The 26,129-nt window shown below is 44.5% G+C and overlaps 1 protein-coding gene across 1 annotated transcript in view; it reads left to right on the top strand.

Moving 5' to 3' along the window:
• Positions 1–26,129, top strand: part of FRMPD4 (FERM and PDZ domain containing 4) — a 538,713-nt gene that overhangs the window by 234,029 nt on the left and 278,555 nt on the right. The window lies entirely within an intron of this gene.

Below are 26,129 nucleotides of genomic sequence, written 5' to 3'. Positions count from 1 at the left end.
ACACACACACACACACACACACACACACACACACACACACACACACAGACACACACAGTTCTAAAATATAGTATGTTAATAGAAAATTTGAGATACAGTAAGGCCAAAAGATCAGGAGATGATTGCCATTGAAAACATAGTTTATTACTCACAGTTCCTAAGAAGAGGGGCACACTGTGCCCTCAGGGGCCACATGGGAAGCACCAGGGTCAGTCAGGAGGTAGAAGGAGCAGGGGAACTGTCCCAAGAGCCTTTATTGTGGTTTTTGTAGGAAGGAACAGGTGAGGCCTGGCAAGTGGGTTTAGGGTTCACTAGTTTGGATAATTTCAGTGGGCTCTGGGGTATAGGGCATGGCCCTGGGGTGATTACGGCAGGGGAACCGTGGCCTGGCGTGTGAGAACCCGGTAAAGGAGGCGGTTAGGGGTGTGGGCCTGGATGGGTTGGTTTGTATTTGCAAAGCGTGCTACCTGTAGGAGGAGGACTCCTCCGTAGGTGGGATGCAGATGGTGAGGGGCGCAAGAGGCCAAGGCAGGGTAACTGGGACATATTCTTGTGTTGTCCACACTAGGAGTATCTGGCATATGGCCTGTAGGACAGATGTTAAAGCACCCAGTTGACAGAAGTCAGAAACATGGTTAATACACACACACACAGACACACAGACACACACACACACACACACACACACACACGCACGCACGTGCTGTTATTAGAAGAGCTTTTCCAAACGATAGAAGCCAGTTTGGATCCTTGCAGTCCAGGTCACAAAGCTGCAGAGACCGGCTTAGCGAGTTTCACATAGCTTTCCTTGGTAGGAGACTCCCTGAAATAGTGAAATGCTTGCTGATTGGCTGATTCAGTCTTAATGGAATTCAATCCTTCCGGAAGGTCACTCCTTCCTTCCGTTCATTAATTCAGGAAGGAGGAAGGAGAGGAAGAAGGAAGGAAGGACGAAAGGAAGAAAGAAAAAGAAAGGTACAAGAAAAAAAAAGAAAGACATCCCTCCCTCCCTCCTCCTCCCTCCCTCCCTCCCTCCCTCCCTCCTCCCTCCCTCCCTCCCTCCCTCCCTCCCTCCCTCCGACTCTTTGGTAGGTGGGGCAGGCTTTCAGCTCCTGTTCTCCTGTCTGCGTGTCCTGGACTAGAGGCTGCTGCATCCAGCAGGGTTTGTGCTGTGGCGTGGGCCTTACTGTGATTCTGCATGTTTGCACACTGCCTGTGTGAAAACAGTCCAAGCTCAAGAGGGTAGAAAGGAAGCAGAAATCCAAAGATACTGGCAAACTTGATTCTACTTCTCGGTGTGAAGGGTCATTTGTGGGAGTGAAGGGGGTAAAAAGGAGCCCGACATTTGGGACTGAAGACCTAGGTTCAAATCAGAGACCCGCAGCTCATTCTATGGGACCTTGGGAAAGAGACGCCTCTTGGCTGTGGGCTTGCAGCTCTGAACTTGCGTAGCAGTGACTCCTGTTGGAAGGATTGGCGAGATGGGCTGGGGAATGGCTTTGCAGACAAGACAGTACTGTACCCCTGCCTTCCGTGGCTGTGGCGCCTGCCCAGGCCTGCAAGAACAGGCAGCTGAGAGGCACTGGACTCGCCTTGACCGCCCTCAGCTTCTGCTCTGCTGCTCCTCTGCTCTGTTTAGCAGGTTCTAGCGCCTTCCTGCTGTCCTCCATCAGCACACGTCTCTTTGGGGACAGACCTCGTTTGATCCTCCCACAGCTCCGTGGTGTATACATATCTTCCTTCTCCTCCGTCCCTCACAACTGACCTGCCTTGAGCCCATGGGGCCCTCTCTCCAGGGGGGAGAGCTGTGTCTCCCACCCGGGGAAGGCAAGGGCAGAGGTGCCGGGAGTGGGGGGCACAGTGCTAGGAGTCATCTTCGTACCTTATCTTAAAATTGCCACCTGTTCCTCTCGCCCTCGTCCCTTCTTATCTTCTGCTACATTATTCTCTGCTTCATTTTCTCCTTTTCTGCTACATTTTCTCCTCCTTCAGTCATTCCTATGTTCTTTCAATTGTTCGTTCACTCATTGATTCTTTCACTAACTTCGCACATCAGGCTTCTGTACTGCCCTTAGAAGCTCAGATTCACAACAAACAACTAAATAAGTAATGGTCTTCCGGGCATTTTGCCTTGTAGGGACTGGGATAGAGAGTTGTAGGAATTTAGGGCAGGATGTTACTAACTAGGCTCCAGGATTCAGGGTAACAGCAGTGCAAATACCTTTGGGGCTGGGTCTGCAGGACACAAAGGGATTTGCCGGGCCAAGAAGGGGTGAGGACATTTCAATCAAGGCAAAGAGTATGGCCAGCCTTATAAGGGATGCAGCAAAACTTAGCCTCTGTGGACCTAGCATGCGACCTGGGAGCCATGGGAAGCTTAGGCACAGCTGAGACTGGATGATGAAGAACCCCATCACCATAATCCGGGACCGGAGATGTATCCTGCGGGCCGTGGGCATCCGGTGGGATGGAGCAGGGGTGTCAGAGGACGGGACGGGATTACCTCAGTGATACCCAGCCCTGGTGGCCTTGCAGAGGCTGGAGTGCAGTACTCAGAGACTAGTGCCAGGGTCGAGGTGGGAGGTTGTGGCAGTTGTCTGGGAGAGAGAGAAAAAAGACATAAATTAACCACAGTACCAGCGATCTTCATGCATCTGTTTATCAGCAATGATGTGGGCACTGGATATGAACGCACCCACCCAGTGTCCCCGTGGGCCAGACTCCATGCCAGCTCCAGGAATATGACAGCCAGCCAAAGTGACACAGCCCTCACTCTGGTGGTCGCACAGCCTCATGGGAGGGGGCATGGGACCCAATGGGCCCTCGGCTCAGTGGGGCGTGCTAACGGCTTTGACGGAAACCTCCAGGGGCTGTGGGGACTCGTCCCAGGGCACTGGGCTGAGATTGGCCTTCAGGGAGGGCGGAGGGCTGAAGGGGACTGAGTCGCATTAGCCATGCGTCAAGGCCGAGGGAGGCCCTGCTGGCGAGCCCTGAGGGAGACGAAGAGATGGGGGGGCAGGGGGGTGGGGGGCGGCGAGAGCAGGCCCCCGGTGCCCACTGCCTGAGCGCGGCGCTGAGCCTCGGTTTCCTCCCCAAGTCCTGGGGCCAGGCGCCCACGGAGTGAGGTATAGAAAACCACGAGACCTTGCAGCCCAGTGGTTCAGCCTTTACCATTTCCGGTAGCTGGAGATGAGAGTGTTCAAGAACTGCCTTTACAGGCGAGGAAGAAAGAGGCTGAAGGCGAGGTACCACCGCGGTTAGTGAAAGCAGCTAAGGTGGATTATTCACGCCGTAGTCCTCCCGGTAGAGTGAAGGCTGGCTCCGCTGAGAAGGGAAGAAGGCTAGAGGGCTGGCTTGCAGATCACTACCCAGCCAGGGGACATGCTGTACAGTTTCTGCCCTTTGCTATTGTTTTCGCAAGTCAGCAGACTTAAAACATTTAAATGTGACCTGTTATCTAAAAACAACATTATATGTAATAAAAGCTATAAGTTAACACCAAATTTACAAAAAGCATATGATAAATTCGGGCCAAATTTAAATACTTTCTGCTTCTCCTTCTTTCTCTCTCTTCTACTCCTCCTCTTTCTTTAGAAAGGTAGCCCCCCAAAATAGAATTTGGTAGAATTTTATTGGGTTAGCATTCTCTGATTTGGAGATACCCTCTTTTTTCAAGGGGCAGTCTGGTCAATGTAAGGACATTTTCAAATGAAGCTCAAACTTATTTTCATTTGGAGAATTCTTTAAAAATTTATGAAACCGTGCAAGTATTTGAAATCACACTGGTCTGTCTCCAAACCAGGTTTAACAAATAGTATTTTAGAGCATGGGTGTATCTTTTAGTTAACTCAGGCCCTCCTTTTGGCTGAATTGATTTTGAATTCAATTCAATACATATTTACTTGGGCTAGGTATTGTCTTGGTACTGGAGACACAAAGATGTTAATCAGAATGGGAGTCGTGTAGTGTAGAATGGGAAGCAGATTCAAACGCATAGTTATCCAGTGTGAGAAGTGTCGTAGGTCTGTATAAAATGCCATGGTGGTTAATTACATGCCTGGGCCATTCTGGGAAGGCTTCATGGAGGAGGCATTGTTTAATCTGGGTCTCGGAGATTCATAGGAGTTCAATAGTTGGAGAAAAATAGTGAGAGTCTCATAATCAGTGGAAACCTTTGTTATAAAGAAGGGCCCTGAAGTATAAAATGTATCCTGGATTTAGTTTGATGTAGTACAACAGCACATCAGTGAAGGAGGGTGAGGCCATATTCAAACAGGCCTTGTTACTATGCTAAAGAGTTCGGACTTAGTCACAGTTAGTAAAGGAAATCATCAATTCAGGCTACTGATTTTCCTCCTCTCTTAAATGTAAATATGCATAGTATATGTTTTATATATGGCATAGATGTGTGTGTCTATGTATAATTTTTGCCGCCTCTGTAAGATTAATGGCCCTCTTTTGAACAGCCTCAACTTTGGCGTGTTGAAAGCATTTTCTAATATTGAGCAAGTGTTCTTTCAGTCCTATAATGTTCCTATTTTTAAAAAGAGAAAATCTATGCTGTTCGATAACTAACATAATTGACCAAGAGAATGTCCACAGGGAATTGGCTTCAGATTGGTTGCTTCATTCAAAGGTTTTGAAATGGGAAAGCAGATGAAGAAAAGTAACAAAAAACAAAAGCTGCATGGGTTGGGAGTTTTTCTAGTCATTTCTCCAAGGAGGCTCAAGTCAGCCCTCTCCGGGAAGGCGGCGACCCGCTGTCTTTGGGCTTAGCCATGTGGCGCTGGGATCCCTTGCTGGGGGCAGTAGAATAAGCTATATAGGCAGCAGGGCTGTGACAGCTGCGTGCAGCCCCAGGGCAACGTATCTCTTCAGGATCCATCCCATGTGCTATGAAAATCTAGTCACGCCAAAAGGCAAGGATTCTGGAAGATGCTTGCAAAATGTTTCAAGTGTTCTAGAGACAAAGGTATGAGGTAAGAATAAAGAAAGGTTCTGACGAACCATGGGCTGTTACTGTAATTCTTCAAGTTGCCCTCAGCCAGACGCCTGGTCGTTTCTAAAACTGCTAAAACCCAAACCTTCTTCCTTAAACATATTTTTAATATTTGTTTCTTGATTGCTTCGTGCTCAGGGATTTTATCCTTAAGAATATTTGGAACCCAGAATGCTTCTGTATCTCTAGTAAAATATAAAAATAGACCCAGTCTACTGTGTTGTCTGGAGAGCTAGGTGATGTATTAATCTTACTGCCGGGGGAAATTTCTCCCACCTGATAGCATGTTTCCTATTATTAGACAGGAAACCCAGTAATAGATTGTGTTTCCCTTTTTGCCTCGCCTGCTGGGAAGCATGTAGTTAGGTTTTACACTAGATTGCCATTGCTATCTTTAGCCTAGATTTTCTTGTAAAACTATCCCATCCCCTTTGCTACTTGAATTTTGTACTTTTTATACCTGTCTTAGTGGGGTTTTTTTTAGTATCTGTGCTTCTTTGTATAAGTCATCCAAATAGCATGTAGATAGGAATTAGTTACCCCACATAGCTCCCGCCACGTCATGGCCAGACCATTTGGTCATGATCACGTCTGAGAATTATGATGGGCCACGGTGTTTGAGAGGCATGTGGAATGACAGGAAGAGAAAGAAAGAAAGAAAAAAAAAAGCATGGGGAGTGGGGGAGAAATTTCCCTAATTAAATTTTATTTTCTATACTAATTTACTCATAGCTTAAAGAACTGAACCTCAAATTCCTATATTAAGGGTTTCTTTTGGCTTCATTTTAATACGAGCATGTCAAAGATCTCATTGAAATCAGCTGTTAGGAAGTCAGGACAATAATGATTGCAACCATTTAAGGAATCTTATTATAAGCCAGGCCCTGGACTTTGTGCATTGTAGACTCATAGTTAATTCGCCTTACATCCCGTGAGAAGCGCCCTGTTACCTGGAGGGGAATTGAAGCCCAGGAACGCTAAACCATTTGCTGCAAGGCCCACCGAAAGTGGTTCAGTTGGGCATGCACACCTAGCCCTGCCCCCAGCGATTTACCCATGCTTACTATCTCGAGACAGGAGAGCTAGAGGCCAAGAGATTAAATGCTTAGCGTGGTGGCTGCACAGGAGATCAATAAATATGCGTATGGTAACAATGCAGACCAAATATGAGTAGAGTGGCCTGATGTAGTGAATAAAAACATAGGATGCACAGTTAGGTTGAATTGCAGGTAAACAACACATCGCTTTTAGGACACGTATGGCCCAAGCAATATTTTGCATATACTTATGCTAAAAAGTATTATCTCATGCAATATTTGGAGCATATTTATGCTAAAAATTATTAACCCTTGTGATATTTGAGTTATAACTTTACTAAAAATTATTTATTGCTTACCAGAAATTCACTGTTAGCAGGGCATTCTGTGTTTTATCAAGTGATCTGAAATAAGAAGAAATGTGGAACGATGGCCCATGATAAATGCTGAGGGACTTCCAGAAACGACTTCTCTGTGGAGAAGACTCGCCCACTCAGCATCTTGGGTGCTGACCCAGGTCAGGCCGGGGCTCCATCAGAATTTCTTGACTTGATTCAGATTTCTGGTCTCTACAGTCTGGTTAACTTCAGTCACATGTAGCTTCCCTATGTTTCACATGTGCTAACTTCTGGAAGTTGCCGGCCACCTGCCTGCCTTACTTTGGGGCTTCCCAACCTTGGTTAAATGTGAGCATCACCTGAGGATCTTTTAAAAGTCCTGATGCCCAGGTCCCAGCCTAGACCAATGTCAGAATCCCTGGGGTAGAACCAGACATGAGTCTGTTGAACGCTTCCCACATGATTGCAGCACACCGCCTGGGATCAGAGCCACCACATAGATGTACAGGTCCTCTGAAGCCTTGGCTGAAGCATGGTGACGCCAGCCTCTCCTAGTCCCTGCTGGGGTGGTCTTCCTTGTATTCTGTCCTGCCCGTGGCCATCTCTGCCGTCAGCATCCCCTCGCATTCCAAAGTAGCTCGGTTGGATTCTTGCTAAAGCTGCAAGGACCTGGCATGTTGGGTTCTCACAGCAGTCTGTCTAGGCCAGGCCATTGTCTTTTGCTCTAGCTTCTGTAACATAGGCCCAGAAATGGTTAATAAAATTCTAAAAGATTCCTAGGAAGATGACGTGGCCTTTTCCCGTTTTGTCATATGCTTACAGAGCTGGCCTCCACTTGGGTTTGAGGCACTTAATCACAGAAGGAGAGGGAGTTTTGAGTGATGGAAACGTCCATATCTGATGAAACAAAGACATCAGTCCTGCAGCACCACCAGGCCTGACACCATCTTTCTGGGACTGGTCTCTGAGAGAGGCCGGGAGCCAATGGATCCCTGGCCTCGTGGTGCCATGATGCAGCTGAGATGTCCTTTAGAACTTTGTGGAACAGCTCTGCTGAGTTCTCTCTTCCTGCTGCGTCATCAGATAATTCTACAGTTACAGGACAGTTTCATCATATTTTGGTCTTTGTTAGGTACAAAGTGCAAAAACCTTGCATAGATTAGCCCTGGATTTGTAAAGTCAGGTGCAAAATCACCATATGCGCGACGGCACGTTTTCTGGGGGCAGGCTGGCATACCCAATTTGCTCTGTATGTTCTCTTGAACTGTTAGAATTCTAACTGATTGCTTAGTGGAAAGGAAATTATTCATGTTGCAGAGAGACTATTACATTTCCCATGCTTTAACCTGTGTGTTTAAAAATTCAAATTCTCAGATGACATTTTGTTGCCTTTGTGCATTTTGATTATTATGGAGCCTTTAAGAGAGTTCAGTCATTAAGTAATAATCAGATGCTGATTGCTTAAACTGCAAAGTGTTTGCATTTAAAAACCTTGGTCCCAGGGCTTCCCTGGCGGTGCAGTGGTTGAGAATCCGCCTGCTGATGCAGGGGACACGGGTTCGTGCCCCGGTCCGGGAAGATCCCACGTGCCGCGGAGCGGCTGGGCCCGTGAGCCATGGCCGCTGAGCCTGCGCGTCCGGAGCCTGTGCTCCGCAACAGGAGAGGCCACAACAGTGAGAGGCCCGCGTACCGCAAAAAAAAACAAAAACAAAAAAAAACAACCTTGGTCCCAGATAATAAATGGTGGGAGTTTATCAAAGCAAGTGCCGTATACTTTTCCTCTGTATTTTGATTCAGATGTGTAACAATTTCTACCTGCTGGTTTAAATTGGCCCTGAGAACACCTTTTGTGTTAAGCCCACTCACAGCTAGAAGGAACCAGCATCAATCTGACAATAGAATAATATTATCATCTCCCAACTAAACAAAGCCCAAAAGCCAATGGGACAGATTGTTCTGTCAATAATCCAAAGGCAAACGGTGTGGTCTCCTGCTATTTTTAGAATTTGAGGGGAAAAGAATCCTCCTCATTCTAAAAATGATCCAATTAAATATGAAGTCAGCCACTGGGAAGCTCAGTGTTCCCTTTGAGCACCATTTTGGACACCACTGTTCGTTTTATTAGAACAGATATTGAAGCCCACACAGGCGACGGTCTTTCAAAGGAGGAACAGAGAGTCTGTGATCACTGGTAACCTGCCTCACACAGGTCAGCTGGTGATTCCGGCAAAGCTTCATCACCGCCTACATGGAGTTGCGGACGTAGTTTGACCTCATTATAGGAAGAATACAGAAAAACTTCCAACTCTGACTTAGCTCTCCTTGAATTTCACCAAAGCCTTAAATTCTGTTCACCTTTCTTTATAGGTGAGCTCAATGTCCAGAATGGGAGCTCTGTAGATTTTCTGGAGTGAAATCACTCTGATTTGACAGTAAAGTAGATTAATACTTTGAACATACTTAAAGCTGCGCATTTATACATCTTTATGCATCCTAGGAAGCGTTGATAACTTTTAGAGTCAGGCTGCCTTTGCATGAAGAAGCAAAATTGTCTATACAGTCTTAGAATCTGAATTTTAAGACTAGGATGAAGTGAGAGAGCATGTCCTCTAGTCCCCTAATTAGAAAGCCTAAGTTAAAGTGCAAACAATTTTTCTGATGATCCACTCCAGTATTATCCATGTTGAGCTCGGACTAACTCCTGCCCCGCTGGTCCCTCACTTCCCGGTCTGCCGTGTGCTGCTTCACTCCAGGGCAAGGCAAGTGAGGCAGTCTCCCGAGGAGCGCAACGTAAGAGGGTGCCCTGACATTCCGCAGTCGAGCTAAAGAATATCTTCTTGCAGTATTTCAAAAAATCAAAGTGACTGTAAAACATCCAAGATGAACAAAATATAAATGTCTTAAATGAAGACAGGATCCCACGGGGATGAGACGGGGGTGAGACCGGGGTGATGGTGGCAAGGTAGGGTATGCGAGTGCAGGATCGGAGCCGGTTTTTACATAAAATGTTGATATTTTGATAGTTGGTAACTGATAGTTTTTCTTGGGGGATGGTACACACGCAGCCGCCAGCTTGGGTATTCACACCCCCGTGGCTCCACAGGGACCCCCCCCATCCCGCCTCCAAATGGAAAGAATGGCTTTACGCTCTGCTCCTGGCATCTCACTTAGTTCTGCTTTACCTTCTAGTCAGTTACCGTGTCTCCTCCATTCTGTTGTAACACCCTGGAAGACAAGGACCTTGCCTTCCTTGCCTCGGAATCCCCGGGACCTGGCACAGTGTCTGGCACTTACTTGTAATATGCCTCCCCCTCTGCTCCATCATTCCTAGCCTCTGGGTGTCCCAATCCTGACCTAGTATCTTTCGAGGCTTGGGATGTCCGTCTAGTGACATCTGTGGCCCTGGTGGGGGGGGTCACCCTCCCCAGGGATGAGCCAAAGGAATGGACACTGTCTGAAAAGTAGGATGGTTAGTTTACAGATGATCACTAACCTCGGCCACGGGCATCCCTGGTTTATTATCTCTTGCAGTGTAACAAATAACCACTACCTTAGTGACTTACACAGCCCCGGTTTATTATCTCACAATTTTTATAAGTCAGAGGTCCGGCAGGGCATGTCTGGATTCTCTCTTTGGGCCTTTCCAGGCTAAAATCAGGGTGTCAGGGCTGTGACTCTCAGCTTCTAGAGGCTGGACGCTCCTCCTAGCTCCCTGTTCGCTGGCAGGATTCAGTTCCTGGCAGTTGTAGAGCCGAGGTCTCCATTTTCCTGACATGTGCTCCATTCGTTTTCAAGCCAGCACTGACACACTGAGTCCTTCTCAGGCTTTGTGGAGCTGTGACTTCCCCTGCCACCTGCCTTTCCTGCCTCTAGGGGCTCATGTGAGAACACTGGGCCCACTCGCATCGTCCAGGCTAATCTCCTCATTTTCACGTCAGCTGATGAATAACTTTAGTTACAGTTACACCTGCAAGGCCTCTTTTGCCATCTAACAAAACCACAGGTTGACACCAGAAGGTGAAGTTCATGGTAAACAGCTGGTCACTTATAGTTCCCTCTGGTACTTCGGGGGCCAACCATCCTTGGATTTTCTTGGCTTCTCTCTCCCAAGGTATTTGGGAAGATCAGGGCCAGCTGTTTAGAAACCCAGGGATATCCTTTATGAATCTGAAATCCCTCTTGTAGAATCCTGCATTGTCCGTTTCTAGGACTGGCAGAAGTATTTCTCGGGGAAAATGAGGAAAAGCATCTGAGTACCAAGACCATGAGCCCCATGTGGTCAGGAAGTATGATCTATTGTTCATTTCTGTGTCCCCCAGTGGGCAGCACGGAGCATGGCCCGTGGGAGGCATTCTGGACATGCTTGTTTGAAGAAATGAATGGATAAATGAATCCATCCATCCTGAGTATCTTCTATTAGGAATTTTTGAACTGATATTTATAGTCACCATTTTCTACCAGCTATTTCCATATTCCCCCAAATAGTGGAAGGCATCCTCTGACTGTCCAGGCTCTCTGTGAGCAGTCATAATCATAAATAACTTCTGAGAGAGCTGGATGGAAAGCTTGTCTAAAAAATTTCTTTCCTAATCATCAGTGCCAACATACGCACCTGTTTCTCCTCCCCGTCACCTCTCATGCTTCCCAGCCTTACACTAATGGCTTCAAATGACTGTGCTAGGATTAGACATGGAATTTATATGCTTGGGTCTGTTGTTGAGTCTAAGAATCTACTAGGGTTTATTTTAACTTGTTGATTTATCAGCCATTTATAAAATCTTGTAACCATGCTTTTAATTTCCCATTGACTTCTAGGATGAGATTTACATAAATTTATATTCATTCCCATGCTATCAATGCACTCTCTCTCTCTCTCTCTCTCTCTCTCTCTCTCTCTCTCTCTCTCTCTCTTTCTTTTACACTCAGTTTCTTAGTCCATGGAGGACAAATTGGCCACGGTTTCAAAGAGAAGCTCATAGGAGGTAATGTTGCCCTGCGTGGTTTTTACTAGATTTATTTATTTATTTATTTGTTTGATTTTTCTTTCTGTTTTTACAAAACATCATTCTGTGCCCTCAAAATTCAAAACAACAGTAAGAGTAAGCCACTCACTCCGTCAGTACCTGAATCCAGGATGAAAAGGTGGAGAATTCTGTCAAGCTAAGTTGGTGAATGAGAAAATTCTGGTCATGTAAAAGACATTTCCTTTGTCATACATTATTTACGGGGTGAATTATAATTTAGAAATTGTAATTTGGTTTATACCTCATTCTCTTGTGAGTGTGGTTAGTGTGAGTCGCCAGAGATCTACGTAAGCCCTGGATCCAGGTTAGAGCAGAATTTCTCAGACCCCGGTGACGACGTGCTGCTTTTCCCAAAGAAATACTTCTGATGATGTTCCCAGGTACTTCCTTCCAGTGGGGTGCTTGCTGCACGTATGGTCTCTGACAGCCTCAGTCATCTCACTCCCTGAACGGAAGTCTCCCAGAAATCTCTCTGCTGCATCCAAATGCATGTGACCCACACTCAGACGCTGTGAAAAGGGTAAGGAAAGTTGTTGCCAGGCCACACCAAGATTCTGCCTGAAACATGGCCATAAATTTAATTCCCAGACCGTGCTAGACAGTTGGGGCAATTTTAAGGAAGAAAAGTAAGCACTGTAACAATATTTTCTTTGGGACTCAATCAACTAAGAGCTGCATGTGAGGGGAAAATGTAAGATGAAATGTACCCAGAGACCTGCTTTCCCTCACTGCTGGTCGCAGGTCATTGTAATCAGATGGGACCTTAGCGGTGGCCTGGTAGGCATACTTATTGTGTTACATAACGTCACGCGCTTTTTGGACTGTGGGTTGTTATTAAGCTTGTATTTAATGCTATATATCAAAGGTGAATTAAAGCTACGGCGGCCCGTTTTCATGAATTCATTTCTAATAAAGGCCCAAAGAGCAGTCACTTCTCAGCCTGAAGCTGACACACCACAATGCATCTGGCACTCATCTTTCCCAGTCTTGAAAGTTGCTGATTGAAACAGAAAAGAGAAGCCTGGCAGAGTCAGTTTGCTCCACATCGGCATCACCCAGCGTGTCACTGGGGGCAGATGGGAGCTTGCAAAAGGTGCTTCTCTTAGCAGGAGGCATCACAGTGTTTCAGGGGTGTGTGTGTGTGTGTGTGTGTGTGTGTGTGGATGGGATGTTGGCCTGAAGTTGTGATGCTCGCGGAAGTGCGGTGGGTGCTGGCAGGGGCTCAGGCAGGCACTGAAATGTAAGCTAGCCCTGTAATACAAGCTCCTGGGAATGCAGAGGATGCCTGGGCATTAGGCATTCTCCTCGTGTTTCACATAAATGCATCCTGTTCTTGGGAACGGGTGAGCAGTGCGTTTGCACCGGCTCATTCAAATTGAATGTTGGTAAAAGGAGAGTCCTGAGCAAACACAACAGTCTGGCATCTCTGAAGGCAGGAGCAAGGTTAAGCTGTCGGCCGTGTTCTCTGTTTTTTATTGGATGTTTATTTGCTGGCCCCATGCACACCCAAGGCAAGTGGCAAACAGGCACCGCTGGGGCGCCCAATGCCTGCGCGACTCAGGCACCCAGGCAATTTTGCCCGGGCTCTTCTGAGCCGTAAAGTTCAAGGCTTCCTACATGGCTTCACCTGTTGTCCCCAGGCATGGCGTGGATCATGTTTTGCTGGAAGAGAAAGCTCCTCTGGAGAGGCAGTTCGCATTGCCTTTTGCTTTTGTTCTTTATCAAGGCGGCAGCTTTAACACTGTCACAGCAAGGGTGAGGGGAGGGCGCCTGTGGAGAGCATTTGGCACCATGCTTTTTCCATTAGTTTGCACGGGAGCGAGCAGCAGGGCTCGCCTGCTCCCTGGTCATGTGCTGTGAGGAATACAGCCACGGTAGGGCAGTGAACCTGAACTTGGCCCGTTCATCCATACTGCATTGAGTGATTGCATGCAGTGGAGTCAAATGCCACTTGGGGGTGAAGAGCACGCATCATCTTGCATTCCTGCTGCATAGAGTAGGAAGGACCGTTGACAGAATCCGGTAATTTAAAGGTAAAGCGTGCAGAGTGTGCTGTGTGGAGACACGTCTGGGTTGAGGGGAGATGGCACGGGGGGAGGGGGATTATGTTTCAATTGATTTGGAATGACAGGTTCCTTAGATTTTCTTGGCCAGTGGTTCAGGAGAAGAAGGGGAGAGATTTCTCCTTGCTGCTGACCGATAATATAGTGCAGTCCAGGGGTTAGCTTCATACACGATGACTCTTCTCGTCCCCAGGCACTCAGAGCAGTCTGGGACTTCTGGCCCTGAAGCAGAGTGCTCTCAGGGGCAGTCCTGATGGAAAGAAAAGCTCTGACCCCAGAAATCGATGGCGTACACCCTTTGCTGTCTCTGTTTTCTTTCTGGGGAAATCTCATCTTGAGAATTCTTTTGGTGTTTTGAAGTAGTGGTTCTGTTTGTTTGTTTTTCCAAAATCTAATAAGAAATGACTTTTAGTGTTACAAAAAGCCTGAGAAATGTAACATTTCCCTTAGGTTCCTTTCTAAAAGCGTATGTAGTTATTACTATCATCCCTTTGGGGAGAATCTTGACGAGAGGGTGAAGTTCTAAGTTAGAACATGTCATCTGCTTAATGAAATTTAGGGCCGTCGTTTGTAAATCATTGTTTCATGTGTTGGCTTTATGTTAAAACTCTCTGAAGCAAGCAGTGTCTCTTGGCAATGTGTGTTCTCTGCAAGTTATTGATGAATTTTGCAACTGTAAACTTAAGCTCGTGCCTAGTAAATCTCCTGTCCAGGTCTCTGAGCTCTTTCACAAGCGGCATTAAAAATAGAAGGATAGATTTTTAATTAAATTAGGTATTGTATTTGTCCTCAGGGAACTGAAATGCAGTTATGTGAGCATGTGGACAATGTGAGTCCGTTGTTTCTAACAGACTGTTCATGTAACTTGCAATTTTATAATAAATCTGCTGCTCTTTAGATCTTTGGGGCTCTTTTATCACCCCATACAACTGAATATTTGTTTCAGTTAGCACTCAAATAAACACCTGTTGACAATTTGTGATATATAGTATACCCATTATATATTCATTATATATATATGTATTATTAATTGATATATACACATATATGTATACACACATGTATACATATCTTCCAGAACATTGGCTCAAAAGGTTAGATTGCGAGCAATGCAGTTTATCAGCAGCAGAGTTGATAAGACTTAGAATAGAGTAAAGCATACTTGGCATATAAATATGGGGTTCTCATAAAGAAGAGAGATGCTCCAGCAGGTGTCACCCAGTGGCCCTGCACTTGAGAAACAATGCCGGTGATTACCCGGGATTCATCACGGCATGACACGTAAATCGTTGTTCCCGTGCCAGAAACTGTGCATCTGATCTGAGGATGAGAGGATGGGAATGGGGGCAAAGATTTAGAGGAGGGGATGCAAAGTCGTTGGAGAAAACTGGTATCGGAAGTATTGATATATAGTAGCTTCTAATGGAGTCCATGCTGACAGAGGGGTCGACTCTATGGTACCTCGATAGGAAAAACAATTTTGATTGATGGCAGACTCTTCATAAATTTTAACCTATAGAAGTATGTTTACCACTTTTTTGGTTTATCTGTTTAATTTTGTATTGAAGGTACCAGTTAGGTTTTTCCAAGGAATACTTTTCTGGTGAGTTTTTAAAGTTTTAAATATTCCATATAATTCTATGGGATATTTTATGTAAAATATCAAAGCGAATAGCAAATATGTAATAAAAGGTAAGTTCTGAATTTTCAGAAATGATTAACGAGTATGGAGGTTATAAAGAGCAAGCTGGAAAGGCATAACATACAAGGATTCAAACTAGTTTTCCTTTATTTTCCATTGAAATATAAATTTTATTATCTTAATACCTTTAGTTAGCATCTGTGCAGCTCTGTGAAAGTAGAAGGTAGGGAAAAGAAGCAGGGCCTATATTCCGGAATGTTTCACCTAATTTGGATGAACAGTTGAGTTTTCGTTGTGTGGACTATTTTGCTTGAACTATAGCAAACATCTGGTCTATGGAAGAAAGGTGTCCAAAATCCCACGGGCACTGAAAGTTGCTGCAATGATTTCTTTGAGGGTCCAACCTGGCCTGGCTTGTTAACGCAGACAAGCAGAGTCCATGGCACTGGAAGCCAGGAACGTCTGTGCTTGATTTATTTCCTAGACTGATCTGTCAAAGCAACTGTGATATCTTGTATTTACAGAGCAGCCTTTTGTGAAGAGCTCAGAGTGTTTTGGGGGCATTATCTAATTATCAGAACACCACAGGGAAATAGAGAGCTCATGCTATCTCCAATTTACAGTTGAGATGACAGGCGGACAGAGAAGTAAAGCAATTTATCCAAGATTATTCAGAAAAACACTGATGCATAACTAGGGAACAAGCCAAGATGAGCTCCGTGGATGGGTCTGGGGACTTAGCCGGCTCTCAGTGTACCGCCTGCGGTCCTCAGCCCAAGAAGCACATGTTCTAACTGAATTTCATGGGCCCCATCCCAGCAGTGTGTGGTTATGGGATTCCGCGACCTGTCCATCATCTGCGATGACCACCTGGAATGCAATCGATGAAGGACACACCTGTGCGCTGCAAAACTGTGGTCCCAGAATTAGCCACTGTCGCTAGAGGTCTTTACAACCAATGCGGAAAGCTCTGGCACATATGACTTCCTCTGTGTTTAGGCTTCAGAAACTTTGACCCTCCCCAGAAACTGTTGAAGAGAGAGTTGAGATGCCTTCTGTCCCTGGCGTAGGAACCGTAAAAGTGACAGTCATATATTTCCTTTAGGGTTCTAGCTTTTAGTCAGGCTAAGCTTGCTCAAAGTTGAATGAAAATTATTAAGGAATTTGGAAAGATGTTGTCACACACTCATGAGACTCTTTGCTCTACTCGGTTAAGTGCTTATTTGGGAAAAAATTGTATCCAAGTTACAAGATAAGAACATTTTCAGGTTGAAAATGCGCTATGGATACAGTAATCCAGAGGTAGCCTGGGCGGATGGCTCCTAGGAGGAATGTCTGCAAAATGGAGTAACTATAGCCAGGGATTAGATAAAATAAGCCATAAGAAGGTCTTTGCCCATGGCCTGGCACCCAGTGGTGCTCTCACATGCTGGATCTGAATTTGAATGAGGATCTGAATTTGAATGAGTGAGGGAACCAAGCTGAAAGGGAGGCAGCCTGCAAACAGAGCCACTGGGGAGGGTGAACCAGTGCTGAAGGCTTTCAGAGAAGGACAAGATCTGGTGGAGGCTGAAGGAGCTCAGAGGATCCAGACAGACGTGGGTGATCATAGGACAGAAGCACGAGGGCTGGCAGGGAACGGGCCACTTTGAATCCCCCATGAAAAAGTTGCTGTAATGCAAGAAAATTTCTGAGAGCAGAACGTAAAGGTTCCTAACTGGTTGGCTTTAAAGACTGCAACTACAAGAGGCACTTGGCGGAAACGGGGAAGAGAGAAAGGGCTCTCTTTTCCTGCCATCACAGGTACTGAGTAGAGTAGCTGAGACCTAAGCAGGGGTAGGGAAGAGGGGGTGACCCACAAATAGAGGACAGAGATCCGAAAGACCAGCCCCGCAGAGACACGTGAAGCTGGGGGGGTTGAAGGCTCGGAGGGGACTGTTGAAGGCTTGAGTCTCGAGAACCCAGTGTGGGTGATTCCCTTGAGAAGCCGTGACCCAGGGAGGCTGGGTGCTTTTCTCACCACACTCGGGGACCCACCCAGCAGAGGGTAGCCCTCAATCGTTGTTCACCTAACAAAAGCCAAACTTAGTGCTGGTTTACACGCTATGGGCCCTCGTCCTCTGTCAGGCCGTCCGTGGGATTGATTACTGGGAAGTATGGGCGATGAGTCGCCCTCATCTGGTTTTCAAGTTGCGCGCCCTGCCCCTCCCTCTGGCCTTCTCTGCATCAGAGGTGCCGTTCACCACGTGACACGCTCTTGGTTTCCACTGTTTGTTAAACACTGGAATGGAGGCTCCATCCTGGTATCAGTGATCTGTCTTACTCACTGCCTTCTCCCCAGAGCCCAGCACAGTGCCGTTCACATAATAGGAAATGTTTATTAGATGAATGACCTGCTCCTAACTCATTTGTTTGAAACCCCTTCTGGAACTTTTCCACCTGACTGGTGTTACTTGTATTCTGTGCTCCAGAACAAGATTTTAAACCTTTGAGAGCAGTGAATTGTGTCATACTAATTTTTTAAAAAAACCCTCAGTGAATGGGATAGCACCTTAAACTTGCAGACATGCTTATTAATGTTTAGAAACTTGAATTATACCAAAAAATGGGACATAGTCGCTACGCTTGAATTTTTACAGTCAGACTCATCTAGGGCATAGCACGTAGATAGAAAATTCTCTAACAATAAAAGAATATCTTGAAGTCAGTGGTTCTCAAACTAGGATGATTTTGCCACCTCCTCCCCAGGGTATACTTGGAAATGTCTGGAGACATTTTTGTTATCACATTGGTGGGGTAGAGATGCTACTGGCATCTAGTGGATAAAAGCCAGGGACATTGATAAACACCCTATAGTGTACAGGACAGCCCCCAGCAGAGAGTCACCCGGCCCCAAATGTCAGTCGTCCTGAGGCTGAGAAACCCTGATGCAAAACAAAACCCTTATTACATTGTTATAGAACAATTTGTATTGTTTGTCTATATTTACCATTAAGCTCTGTGCTTCTGGGTGGCAGTGGTTTGTCTTCCTCATGCTTGTGTCCCCGAGGGTAAGCATAACGCCTGGCATATATTGCCTTTTAATAAATGACCGCTGAATAGATGGATGAATAAATATTAATGATGCCAAAAGAGATGCTCCAGTATCCTCTTTGGAACAGCATCATAATTACTGCATTTCTAATCAAGGCCTCAACGTGAAATAATCAATAGGGTCAGTGTCAGGTTGTAAAAGCAGAGACACAGCAGCCACGCATTCTTGTCTTTACTTAAGAAGGCCACCAGCCCCGCGTCATGGAATATTAGCCCCGATGCGGACCTGAGAGGTCATTCACTTCAACCGCTTAAATTCCAGACGAAGCCATCCAATCAAAGGGAGGTAAATGACTCGCCGAAGGTCTCACAGGGAAATGGCAGAGCCAGGAGTAGAGCTGTTTCTGACTCTTATTCTTGGTCTGTTTTCATCATGCTCAGCTGTCCCCATTTCATATGCCCCACAGAAGGTAGTACAGTAGACCGCTCACCATGATTCCACGAGGCACAACCCCAACGTAGTATTGACTGTAACACAGAAAAGTGATATCTTTACAGTACTGTAGAATTTGATCTGACACTAATATGCTGGGCACCACCATCATTAATACAGAGTATAAATAATGGACCGATAGGGCTGGAGAAAATCTCAGTAACCATCTGCTAAACCCCTGAATTCTGGAAAGAAATGCACTGGGAGTGCGGAGATCGGGAGCTTTATCGAGAGTCACAGAAAGGGGCACCGGAACTGTCTACTCTGAGCTCTTCTTCACTAGAGGAATGTGGCCTGAATTGGAGTATTAGTTGCAAAGGATGTTACAGGAAAACAGGCTTACGTGGTCCGATAAATTTTGAAAATGCAAGGGTAAACAAAAATAAGCAGGTTTGCCAAAGGACATCTCAGAATTTTTCCTGGATGGTATACCTCTCCAAGAGGGAGCTATAATCCATGGCTCCCCGAAAATTTATTCATTAGGAGGTCACTTCTGTTACCCACCAGTGTTCCTCTGAATGTAGTTTGGAAAATGCTCTACTACTTCTTCCAGGCTATTTAACTGACAGAAAAGTGGCCGGACTGCTTAGGTTTCAGGGGGAATTTTAGGTAGACTTTTGAATGGCCCATGTTCCCTGCTCCCCCGGGTCTTTTTGAAAAAGCTATTTCAAGGAGTTTGAATAGGTATATCCTGCTTCTCAGGGTAGGTTTCCCAATCGCAAGCCAAGGTTTCAGAGTCCTTCCTGCGACCAGTCTTGCAGAAATAGGTACTGAAGCATCGTAGAGCAGAAAGTCTGGGCTCAAAGTCAGAGGAGGTTGCCTTGGCAAGTCAGCTAATACCTTATTGTTTTTCAGTGAAATCAGACATAACCTGAACGGTGTTCTGTGCAGAATTTCAGTGTGATCAGAGGAAGCAATAGGGCTAGTTAGTTTAAAGAACGCACTAAGAACTTCCATGTCTTCCACTCAGTCTATACAGTGCAACCTGGGACAGCCTGGTGTAGAGAGGCCAGCTCACTTTCTGATCTGCTGCCTGATGTTAAGAATATAGACCTTAGTCTGTAATACCAAGGACCTCAGTCAGTCCTTCAATTACTTGTGTAATTGTCATGAGGTCAGTATTTAAATTGACTTGAATTTCTAATAAAACTATGCCCTATGCCCTAATGGGAAAGAACACCAACACCACATTGCCCTTTACACGGCAGATCTTACAGGGAAGTGGAATGCGTTTAAAAAAAAAATGTTTATTTCAAAACTGTGTCTACCACAAGAGCCTTTGGTGAGTTTTAAGGAAAATATATTAGCATGTAATTAACAACAATGAAAAAGAAAGAGAACCAGAGCGCTTCTCAGAATAATCTTGACTGGCATTGAGCCAAATGATAGATAAAAATCCACACTTTAACCTACAAAGGGAAGGAGGCAGTATTGTTTGGAAAAGCTGTCACAAGGAGTTTAAAATGGTGCCTTGTGTTTCTCCCAAGTTTCCTCTTAACGTGTAACCCAAGGCCTTTAAAACCATTCCATTGACTGTCCTTTTAGAAATTGGGAAAGTGCACAGGTAAACACACATAAGAAGGACCCTTTGCTTTCAGGTGAGCTTTGAGGGCACTCACCTCTTGCTTCTCTTCATTAAACTTCTTGACTTTCAGGTTCACTGGCATCAAACCTTACGTAGGAAATCACATGAAGAACACAGGTATCTGCCTCATGATTGAAAACAGATCCCTCCAGAGTGAAGCCAGGTTTTCAGCGTTAAATCTCGTAACATCTGGAATGAGATCAGCAGGGCTGAAATTGCCACCAAATGAAATAACCCTCTCAAATGATGAAGTACGAAGCAGCAGCCCATTTCCATGAAAAATATGTGAGGGGGAGAAGCCTGGGAGAGTTGGAACCCAAGTATAGACTAAATGGTTCATACAGCGAATGAATGGAGGGGAAGTTATGAGCAGCCAAGGCTGAACATGTGTGGATGGATTGATCTGGGGGGACTTTTTCTAATTCTCGGGGCTTGCGTTTGATAGACGGACTTCTCAAGGCATTTTGGGGTCTACCTAACCCTCTCTGAGCTGGCTGAGGTTTGTTCAGTAGGTACCCCCTTCACCTGTTCAGTTTGCTTTGAGGAAATAAAATGAACCCGAGTGAATTACCTGCTTCTCTGCTTGTTTTACCGTAGCCTACTCATCATCTTGGCGTGAAAATGCCTCTGCCGTTTTTGCATGTTTACCTAATATGTCACAGGCTACAGAGGGGCCCACAGTGGAGCATCAGAGAAAGAGGTACAGCTCAGAGGACAAAGGCTTTTAGAGTACTAAATGGAGTTGGTGATGGTCAAAAAAGGAAGTTGTAATGAAGAGATATAGCTGTTCTTATGAGGGGAGGCTTACCCTAAAGATCATTATGGGCACTTTGGGTTTTGTGCTAATTATCCCTTTCAGGAGAAAAACATTTGCTTAACATACAGCACTTACACTAGGAATGAATCAAAACATGCAATTATTGGCAAACAAGACATAAAGGAAAGCTTTTTAATTTTATTGAAGGCCATTTTTCTGTACTGTATTTAGTTTTGACTATGCGTTCATGGGGTTATGCTATTCTTTTAATTACAGGTTAAGAATCATAAAACAATAGGGAAGCCATCTTTCCTTTGTCTCGGTGTGAGAGGAATGTCTAATGATATCAGCAAGCATTTTAGTAACAAAATTTGCAGATGAAACCTTGATAAATATTTTTCACTGTTTTGAATCCCACAAACAGCCCTGGGGGCTCGGGTACATTAAACTTAGGTTAATCCCATTTCAGGCAAACCTGGTGTTTAAAGGCTGTTCATTTCTATTTTACAGCATTAAACCTAAGCCTCTAGGAAATTCTAAGACAGATTAAATAACGTGAGACAGCCAGCTGAAAGATGCACAAAGGAGCGTGAGGCTTATTGATTAGAAAAGTGAAATGAATCTCACTCAGAGGCAGGAGGATTGTGGAAGGAAAGTTATATCTATGCAGATAGCTTTTTAATAAGGTGTCATGATTGAAGAGAGAAGTTTAAATCGGGTAAATAAAAACATAATTAAAATGAATTAATCATGGATCAACATCTTGCTGGAAATCCCTCTTGTTTGAGATTTAATACAAATAATATTAATAATGTGACTGTTCCTAATTGATGTACTCATATCATTTCAGAAAGTTCTGTTTTTTCTGATAATACAAGTCTCTGCGGGCTGGATGAGCAATATGGTGTGATAAAAAACAAACTCTGAGATCATCAAGTATTTTCCGTCCCTTCTCTCCCCTTCCCTCCTTCCTCAGGCATCTGATAGATTTGTCTTGTATGTCAGATAGCCAGTGTCTGTGTCCATCAGTGGTGTAACTAACTACCTGTTGGTCACCTTGCTTAGCACTGTGACAAATCTCCTGTTGCTAGCTTTATGTTACGTCTGGAGTATAGGAATCTCTGCTCACCCCCCAAAAAGTAGTATAGGCAAACCATGAACTACTGTACGACAGTGCAAAGAATAAACTGTGTAGACATAATGCTTGAGCAAAAGAAGCCAGATCAAAGTCTGTATGCTGCGTGATTCTATTTATGTGAGGAGTAAGAACAAGCACAGCTAATCTATGGTGGTAAAGTCAGAATAATGGTTCCTTCTGGGGGCCAGTTGGATATTGACTGGGAAGGTGTATGAGGGAACCTTCTGGGTGCTGGATATGGTCTGTATCTTGGCATGAGTGTTGGCTGCACGGAGGTATACATACTCGTTGAGCTATACATTTGAGATTTATGTACTTTATGGTATTTGTTATGCTTCAATAAAAACAGTTAACAAAAGCTTTTTACATATTTAGATGCAAGATACATTCTAGTGAATGTATAGAAAAGTTTACTTTTTAAGCAAGGAAAGATCTCTGAATTGTGGATATACTATTATTTTGTATAATTAATCATGGTACCAGAGACCCTTGCTAAACACGTCACATATGTTTCCTCATTTCTCAAGAAGTCTTGCAGGATAAGCAGTCTCATTCCCATTTTATAGATTACCACCAAGAATAATGTATCATTTGCTGTCCTGCAGCTACTAAGCATGATTTAACCCCAGATTCATCTGACTGCAGCAGAGGAGTTAATGAGATTGTGACTGCAGTAGAAGTCAAGTTGAAAATGGAGTCTGATAGTTTACTAGCTCTGATGGTTGTAGTTTCTGGTCTTCCTAGAGTATTTCTCGTGCAGCTAACTTAAGTTAAGTTACAGGCTACAATATTAAACTTCAGCTTTGCAGTGGTAGAATAAAGATGTGCAGGGAATCAAAGGTAGGTGACCAAAACCCAGAGCCATTGCAGTTTTATTTTTTCATTCTGAGGACAGAACCTGTCAATGGCATGAAAGGGAGAGTGTGAACTGAAAACGAAAAAAGAAGAAGAAGAAGAGAAAAGAAAACAAAGGACAGCTCCATGAAATGCGAATTAAGTAATTTATAAATATTCAAGAGGTGAAGTTTTTCTCTTCACTTGGACATGATCCCTTTTTACCTTTGTGTAGGTTTCTCCAAAGCTCCAGTGTATACCAAATTTTGTTTGTGAGGTGATCACTTTTGTTGTCAATTCTTTACCTTTTAACAAGAATGTAGATTTTTGCTCAGTGTTTGATCTGCATTACTTATGTTCTCTAGAATGTTTGATATACCTAGATACTGCAGCAAAATATGTCCACTTTACGAGTCCTTTTTTCTATCACCCTAGAATGGCAGAATGGTGGATGGGACTGGGTCCTTGGCAGTCACATTTGGGACCTCCTCATTTCAGAGAAGCCTGGAAATTGGTGCTCCCAAAAGCACAGTACTTTGCTCACGGCTATATTGCTCAGGAGTGATGAAGCCAAGGCTGAAATCTATTGCTTATGGTGTTTATTGCCTTTTTCTGCATCTGCAGTGAGTCACTCCAAGTTGCATCGAGTTTCAAGGGGCCAAGAACAAAGTCTTATATATCTTTTAGAAATCCTCTCCTCTTTGTTGCCTTCTCACACATTTCGGATTTCAATGTAGTGGCTCAAGAGGTACTTTAAAATGTAATCAAGAGAATGTTGATGGAAATCATCTATTAACTTCATTCCCCCTTATGTCTCAAAGACTATACTGTGGGTCACTGATCTCTGAGGTTTCCAGATCAGCATGGAAAGAAATATCAGTACACAGAGTCAGTCCTTTGGAACAGAAGACCTAAACAGATGCTCAACCCAAACCCCTTATCTTGAAGTGAGACCCTCTGAAGCTGAGAATCATAAACTTCTCACAGAATGCATTTTAAGAGAAAAGTGTTGAATTCCTTTAATAAGGAAAATTCTCAAAAGAGAGTGATATCCTTACAGTGGAGTCATGCTTCCAGTCGACCCCACCTCCTTATTCACGTCATCGAAATGGGGATGGGGAGAGGAGAATAGCACAGTCACACTCCTGACATTGTCAAGAAAGAGAGAAAGAGCTTCTCCAGGGGTGATGTCCTGGACAGAAATTGTCACTGCTATAGACATCTGTGAAACATGAGTCCATGGCATGATGAACCATTCTTGCAGAACTCATTCCGGTTCTGTGATGACTGGAAGCAAATCAGGAAAGGATCTTTTCTAGTTAGTATCTAAATTTGTTCACGCTTCCTGGGACTCTAGTCTGTCAGTGCTGCTTACTCTGAATCACAGCATTTGAAAGCCAGAAGAGTCTTTAGAAATCATCCACTATCTGGTCCTCATTTTAGAAATGACGAAACTGAGGGACAGATAGGGAAAGTGACTTGCTAACTGGTGGAGAGCTTCCTGGGAAGCCAGGTTCTCTGACTCCTGCACCAGGGCTCTGTCCTCTTTGACATCACCCTACCTCGTGCTGAAAATCTCTAGCTTGAACCCCTCAGATGACCTCCTCGGGGATAAGGAGCATCGGGGTAGAGTGGGAGCACAGGGGCCCCACCTATCAGAGAAGCTCAGGAACAGGACTTCTGGCTGATAGGAGGATTACCTTGAGGCTTGGTGCATCCTGAGCACTGCTTCCTGTATCACTGTCCCAGCGACCCGGAACTGCACAACTGTGTACCGGGTAGGGTCTTAGAAGACTCCAGGCCAGCCCCATCTGATGAAGCTTTCTACGAGGGTGGAGATCTGTGCTGACAGGCACATGTGCCTAATGCGTGCTTGAAATCAATAGAGCTGTGCAACTGAGCAACTAATTATTTTATTTTATTTTAATTAATCAAAATTTAAGGAGCCACATGTGACTAATGGCCGCTGTCGTAGACACACTTCCTTCCTTCCTCCGTCTATGAATTTTCCACTCAGATCTAAGTGTCTCCATTATTTTCTTTCTGCTTCCCATATCCTGGAGATAAGACTATTTAATTTAATATAAATTATGTCTAGATACAGTAAAAGATTAAAATAATTATTTTGGGTTCCAACTCAGTGTACATTTACTTCATTTTTGAAGGTAAGAAGCTTAAAAGTTCGTAGCTAAGATGTGAACAGGATGCGCCAGTGGTCTGAAGGCAGACCGCAGATTCAGTTTGAAACTATCTACTCTGTCTTCACAGATCAGTCTGTGCCTTGATTTCCCTAGTTCTTAAGGAGAAACAAAGGGCCACTAGTAGAATTGCTAGTTTTCACAAATAAAAATCAAGAACGGATAACATGTTTGTCTGAAATTCAAATTTAACTTGGTGTCCTGTATTTTATCTGGCAACCTATTAATCTGTGTTTTTCAAACATCATTTCTCTCTTTTTATTACTTTCTGTTGCCTCAAGAGAAAGAAAGAAAAAAAACTGGAAAACATTCTTTGACCACTTTTCATCATCTTTTTGTTCATTTGTATTTCCTCTTTCTTGCCCACAGAGGTAATTTTTTAAAAGACACATGATTCATCTAAATTAAGATAGGCCTGGTCTATCTTGCCCTCTGGTCTGGAAAGCAATTAAGTAGGTATTGAACTGAAGAGGCCCCATTTTAAAATAACCAAACCATTGATCTATTCTTCTTTTTAAAGCAAGAGCATTTGTTTGTTGTTGCTGTATTTAGAACAAACAGCACCTAGCTTTTCAGGAAAATTACAGAAGATGACATTGCGTTTTGACTAATGTCTGTCTCCAAGAAGATTGGAAATTTGCACATACATTTTTCCCAAGTAATCCATTTGTCAGGACAGCATTTTCATCCCTGAGGGAATACAGGGTAATAAAGTATTTCCCTATGGATCTACCAGACGCATTTTCAAACATCAAAGGTTTTGAAGAACCCAGGGGCAGGACAGAAATAAAGACGCAGATGTAGAGAATGGACTTGAGGACACAGGGAGGGGGAAGGGTAAGCTGAGACGAAATGAGAGAGTGGCATGGACATATATACACTACCAAACGTAAAATAGATAGCTAGTGGGAAGCAGCTGCATAGCACAGGGAGATCAGCTCGGTGCTTTTGACCACCTAGAGGGGTGGGATAGGGAGGGTGGGAGGGA

Source organism: Monodon monoceros, unplaced genomic scaffold (assembly GCF_005190385.1).
Source record: "Monodon monoceros isolate NGI ecotype Baffin Bay Population unplaced genomic scaffold, NGI_Narwhal_1 Super_Scaffold_22, whole genome shotgun sequence".
NCBI lineage: Eukaryota > Metazoa > Chordata > Mammalia > Artiodactyla > Monodontidae > Monodon > Monodon monoceros.
This window is presented reverse-complemented; position numbering and strand designations above follow the sequence as displayed.